At 37.7% G+C, this 6,865-nt stretch overlaps 1 long non-coding RNA gene and 1 pseudogene across 2 annotated transcripts in view; both read left to right on the top strand.

Annotated features, from left to right (window-relative positions):
• LOC118764809 overlaps window positions 1-5,713 on the top strand; it is a 36,379-nt gene extending 30,666 nt beyond the window's left edge. The window contains exon 3 of one of the 2 annotated variants that reach the window (XR_005000618.1): window positions 5,158-5,713. This is a non-coding gene — a long non-coding RNA (uncharacterized LOC118764809). Of the gene's footprint in view, window positions 1-1,831; window positions 1,861-5,157 lie in introns of those variants that run through there. The other variant, XR_005000617.1, reaches the window with a different exon arrangement.
• On the top strand, window positions 3,367-3,485 carry LOC115215999 (annotated as a pseudogene).
• Window positions 5,714-6,865: the final 1,152 nt, after the last annotated feature.

The raw sequence follows: 6,865 nt of genomic DNA on the forward strand, positions 1-6,865 counted from the left end.
TTGTTTATTTCTAAAGAGGAATGTTTGTGTGTGGAGGGAGGGGGTACTATGGCACGCCCCCTCCCCTCTGTTATGTGGTGCACTTCGGTAATTTGGTAGGTAAGTCATTCAAAGCTGCAAATAAAGCTTGTCATGAAAGATACATGTGTTCATCAGTGTATATATATATATATATATATATGCATTGTGCATGTGAGTATGTGTGTGTTGGTGGCTCATGAGGATGAAAGGCCTGTGGGAATGTACTTACATGGTTGTATGTATGTATGTATCTATCAGTATGTGTGTGCGTGAGTTCATGTATGTATGTGTGTGTGTGAGTTTATGCATGTATGTGTGTGTGTGTGTTTGCAAATACTAGTCTAATTCATTGATGATGCATTTCAGTTCAAAATCTATAGAGAGAAGTCAATACTCTCTCCCTCTCTATCCGCTCAGTCGAAGTCGACTCTCGGTCACTCATTGAATCAGTGTCCTCCAGTCAGTTCTATCCTGGGCCGCTTCCTTCAGACTGCATCAATTCTCTTCTGGTCAGCTTTCTTTAGTGTCCAGGTCTTGCATCCATATGTTGCTATTGGGAAGACAATTGCATTCACCAATCTGCATTTGGTAGCGAGTCAATACACCCTTTGTGAATCTAAGGGAACATTATATATTTATATATATCCGTGCCAGTGGCACGTAAAGAGCACCAATTGATCGTGGTCGTTGCCAGCCTCCTCTGGTCCCTGTGCTGGTGGCATGTAAAAAGCACCCACTACACTCACGGAGTGGCTGGTGTTAGGAAAGGCATCCAGCTGTAGAAACACTGCCAGACCAGACTGGAGCCTGGTGCAGCCTCCTGGCTTCCCAGATCCTGGTCGAGCCGTCCAACCCATGCTAGCATGGAAAATGGACGTTAAACGATGATGATGATATATCTATAAATAAAAATATATGTGTAGTAAGAAGTTTGCTTTCCTACCACATGTTTCTGGGTTCAGTCTTACTGTGTGGCACTTGGGCAAGTGCTTCTGCTATAGCCTTGGGCCAAACAAAGCCTTGTGAGTGGATTTGGTAGATGAAAACTAAAAGAAGCCTATCCACTCGACCAGGGATGCATGATTAAATCCGTAATGTATGAGACAGAAGTCACAGCAATGCTAGATGATAACATAATGGAAAAGAAGAGATGTATCGGGTTATGTGAAGGCAACTTCAAAAATCGTTATGCTAACCACATATCTTTCTTATGGAATAGGGACTAAAGTAAAGCTACTTAGTTGGCTAGTCACCTACGGGGTTAAAAGTTCCGACACCACATACAATCAAGTGGAAATTAGTTGAAAAATCCATGCCATATGTTAATGGATAAAAAAATATGGAAGCTATGTGTAGCTGAAATATTGTAGATCCTTTTCAGATCTAAGAACTCCACTGCACTCATATAATTACATACTGTGTTCATTACACAATATTTATGTAGTACTTTTTTGTTTATTTTACCTTCATGGAGCAGTATACTATGTATGTATATATATGTGTGTGTGTGTGTGTATATATATATTTATATATTTATTTATTTATTCATTCATTTATTTGTTTCAGTCATTTATTTGTTTCAGTCATTTAAATGTGGCCATACTGGAGCACTGCCTTTAGTGAAATAAATTGACCCCAGGACTTATTCTCTGTAAGTGTAGTACTTATTCTATCAGTCTCTTTTGCCGAACTGCTAAGTTACGGTGATGTAAGCACACCAACTTCAGTTGCCAAACGATGGTGGGTAGACAATCACCGACACACAAATACATACTCACACACACACACACATATGATGGACTTTTTACAGTTTTCATCTACCAAATCCACTCACAAGGCTTTGGTTAGCTTGAGGTTATAGTAGAAGACATTTGCTCAAGGTGCCACGCAGTGGGACTGAACCTGGAACCATGTGGTTGAGAAGTAAACTTCTTACCACACAGCCACAAGTGCACCTATTGTTATATATATATTTTATATTTCTTTCTCTCTTTCTCTCTGTATAATATATATATATATATATATATATATATATATCATCATCATTATCATCATCATTTAACGTCCGTGGATTGTAAGGTGACATGCTGTGCTTGAGGAAACCTATTGAATCAAGTACATCAACATCAAAATGAAATCAAATCACAATCAAATGGAAATTGTAGTTGTGGTCCTCGTGCTGGTGGCACATAAAAAGTACCATCCGAACATGGCCAGTACCAGCACCGCCTTGACTGGCTCCCGTGCTGGTGGCATGTAAAAAGCAGCATCTGATCATGGTTGATTTCAGCCCGCTCTGGCCCCTGTGCTGGTGACATATAAAAGGCACCCACAACACTCACAGAGTGGTTGGCATTAGGAAGGGCATCAAGCTGTAGAAACATTGCCAGATCAAACTTGAGTCTGATGCAGCCTCCTGGCTTTCCAGACCCCACTCAAACCGTCCAACCCATGCTAGCATGGAAAACGGTCATTAAACGATGATGATGATGATGATGATGATGATGATGATGATGATGACGATGATGGTGTTCCCTGCTAGCACGGTATGTATGTATGCAAAAGCATGACTGAAGAGGTTTACTTCCCAACCACCAGATTCTGTGTGGCCAAAGCCTTATGAGTAGATTTGGTTGCTGGAAACTAAAAAAAGCCTGTTGCTGTGTGTGTGTTGTTGTTGTCTTTACATTGCATAATAGTTGTAAGTGTACACCATCATCATCATCATCGTGCAAGCAGTGTCCTTTGTTTCTAGTCTTCCAGGAAAACATGACCATCCATTTGGAAACATTACTTTGCTTAGAAACAGGTAAGGGTTGGCAACAAAAAGGGGGCATCTAAACATAGACAATCTGCCTCTGTAAAAATCTGTTTGACTCATCCATGCAAGCATGGAAAAGCAGACATTGGAACAATGATGGTGGTGGTGGTGATGAAAACAAGAAAAAAGAAGAGGAGGAGGAGGAAAGAAAAAATGAAAAAAAATACAGAATAAAATGTAATGAAAAGAAGCCAATTTATTTTGAGGCATGAAACTACAAACTACAAGCTACACTTAGATTGTTTATTAGAAAGAATCTAAGTCTGCAGTGATTCACCTTGGTTCTTTCTTCTGGTCTAATTTCCTCCAATTCATAAAAAATCTTTGGCAAACGTCTAACGCTTAAAGCTTTAGTTCTCTTAATTAGTTGACTTCCATCAATATATATTGTTTTTGTTTGTTTTTCACTTCAATGTTAACAACCTCCACACGTAGCCCCTTCCACACTCTATAGTATGGTCCCAAATAACACATCATCATCACCATCAATCCCTTGACAGTGCTGTCTCCATGGGGCTGGTTACCCTTATGGCCATATAATGTTGAATGCACTGGTTCTTGTCCGATCACCAAAGTTAAGCAACATTGAGCCAAGCAAGTACTTAGATGGGTGACTGTTTGGGAAACCTGGGTATTGTAAGCATCTCACACTTTTTGTGAAGGCACATGGCTGTAAGAGTGTCGGGCTCACAACCATGAAGTAGTGGGATCAATTCCTGGACTGGGCTGTGTGTTGTGTTCTTGAGCAAGACTACTTTATTTCAAGTGGCTCCAGTTCACTCAGCTGTAGAAATGAGTTGCAACATCACTGGTGCCAATCTGTATCGGAGCCTTTGTCTTTCCCTTGGATAACATTGTTGGTGAGGAGAGGGAAGGCTGGTATGCATGAGAGACTGCTGGTCTTCCATAAACTGCCTTGCTCAGAATTGCGCCTCAGAGGGGAACTTCCTAGGTGCAATCTCATAGTCATTCATGACTAAAGGGGTTCTTTACCCTTTAAATGACTGAGATCACAACATGAGAAGCCAGTCCATTGCCGGGTTCTTCATTTACAGGTGAATGGACTGGAGCAACATTAAATGACATGTTTTACTCGAGAACACAACACACTGCCCAGTCCTTGAATTGAAACTATGATCTTGATACTGCGAGTGCAACACCTTAACCATTGAGCCATGCACCCTCACTAAATAACACCCTTCACTTCTAATACACTAGCTTTATAAAACTCTCTCCTATATGTGCTCTTCTCCTCAACTATTTATTAATATAAACTATTATGATTAATTACACATCACAAAGAGACACATGGACATTTTTTTAATGCGTTTATCCTCAGTTTGCAAAGAGGTACTCAATCTTCCTGTGTCATGGGAGGTGACTGAGTTAGTTGGAGACAAGAAGGATTGTGCTTACAATTGGGAGCCATAATGCTTGACATAGTATTCAACTTTAGATATATATATATTCTTTTATTCATTTATTTGCTTCAGTCATTTGACTGCGGAAATGTTGAAGCGCCAACTTTAGTCAAACAAATGGACCCCAAAGCTTATTCTTTGTAAGCCTAGTACTTATTCTATAGGTCTCTTTTGCCAACGTCAGTTGCCAATCAACGGTGTGGGGGACAAACACACACACACTCATGCGCAAGCGCACATACGCATGTGTGTATATATATGCATACATTTATGATGGGTTTCTTTCAGTTTCTGTCTACCAACTCCACACTTAAGGCTTTGGTTGACCCGAGGCTTTAGTAGAATATACTTGCTCAAGGTGCCACACAGTGGGACTGAACCCGGAACCATGTGGTTGGGAAGCAAGCTTCTTACCACACACCCACTCCTGTGCCTGCCTGTTTGTGATGTCCTGTTATTATTATTATTATTGTTTTTACGTATTATTTTTGTATTCATATTCATATAACATTGTCTCTTTTTCTGTCCTTGTTCTGTATACATTCGAAGCTTTTTTCCAAGGAATCTAATGTGCTTAGCTTAGTTTTTCCTTGGAGCTGGCCAGATTGGGGCAATATCAAGATTAATCAGCCGAAATTGCGAGAATGATCCGGTTCTTGACTGAAGATTGAAGGCTTCGAATGTCCTGTCCATGTTTTTTTATATCGTCTTATAAATGTTTTGCATTCTTGTCCCAGTTTGTATTTTTATATATATATATAAAAGACCAGTTTGTCCTGCTAAAGTTGAGGTTAGCCTTATGAATCCCGTGATAATCTTTATGGTCTCCATTTATGAGCACAAGTCCTGCCTTCTTAACCTTTTTCCTTTTTCTTGTTCTTTCCTGTCTTGCAGGTTACTTGGCAACCCAACTAGTGACAGTGGCACAAAAAAAGCACCCCATACACGCCATAAAGTGGTTGGCATCATGAAGAGTGATAGAAACCATGTCAAAGCTGATATAGAGCAAAATGCAACACTATCATTCACCAGGTCCTGTTAAACCATTCACCCATGCCATCATGGAGAATGGATGTTGATGATGAAGAGGATGACAAATACAAGCCAGCCTTTTAAATAAAATAAAATAAAATGAAAATAAAGTAGATAAAAAAAATATGAATAGAATTTTTTTGCATAGTATTCTTTATTGGAAGACAGATATGAGCTTGCATCAATGTAATTGTGGATGTAAATGGTATTAGATATGTTTTTAAAAATTTAAACCATCTGAATTTTATTAAAAATAGCAATTTGTCTATTTCCACCTGCTTTCAATCCTAACAGTTATCACCCATGAGAAACACTGGTTAAATGAGCCCCACACAGGTTTCCCCATAAAAACCCACTTCTACCCTATTTACATACAGCGGTAAACCAACTAAAAGATGGTGTAATAAAGTTAATATAAGCACACATGGTAATTCTTTTTCTTTACTGTTTTTTTTCTTGTATGTTGGTTGTTTTATTTGGTAAATAAATATGTGTTTATGTCTACACAAATAGAAATATGTATGGCCTTAAACAAATAAATAAAGACTCACACATGTATGTTCCCATGGTTTAAAAAATTTTACACACACACACATGTATAGATACATTAGTGCACACATACATACACATGCATATATGTATACAAATACATAATTCACATTTTTAATATAAGTAGGATCAACCAAAAAAAAGTAAAAACTCCATCCAGAGAGAGATAAATATCATTTAATACACAATTACAAAAGAGCTAATAATATAGTTTCATGCTTTAAGGTACATTACATTGGCAGATTTATATGACATGCCCGAAAGATTGCTTGGAGGAGATGCATGGCATGTCATAAATGTGTCAATTTAATGTATCTTAAAGCAAGACACTTTTAGTAGCTCTTAGTTCAATAAATGTATAACTTGAACAATGTGGTATAGTTAGATCTATACAAAATAACTGAAGATACTAACTAGTATAGCAACTTCTAGTTTGGTACTGCTTAAAACTAGTAAAGTTTCCTATCTGAATGTTTGTAGAGTTCAGGTATGTCATGCTAGTATTATTATTGATGTTATTTAACCTTAATCTAATTGTTATAGCTATCAGAAAATATAACTAACTTTAGCCAGGGATTTTCACTAAGTGAATCTTCTTAGCTTAATATTATGAAGTCTTTCTAAAATTTCATTTCCAAAAAATATTTGTAAACAACTGATCTGACATTAACTTCAGTATTTAATTACTAATTGACTATAATCAGATGGCCTATATAACAGGAGAACAATAAACCATTGCTGAGTTAACCCAAATCTTTGACCTAAATGTTATACATGAATTGTTCAAAAGTATTAGATTATCTGGAAAGTTCTGAGCATTTTTAAGCTAAATCTTTTAACACTTTATTGAATACACCTGGAACATAGCACAGTTAAAACTTTGGTGTTGTTTGATGTGGTGGTTCATCTCTTCTTTGTTGCTGACTAAAAATAGTTTTATCTTTCATTCCGGTTACCCTTTATTAACATTTGAAATGGATAACCAAAAATTTCATATTCGTGTTATGATGCTTTACTCTTT

This window comes from Octopus sinensis, linkage group LG9 (genome assembly GCF_006345805.1).
Source record: "Octopus sinensis linkage group LG9, ASM634580v1, whole genome shotgun sequence".
NCBI lineage: Eukaryota > Metazoa > Mollusca > Cephalopoda > Octopoda > Octopodidae > Octopus > Octopus sinensis.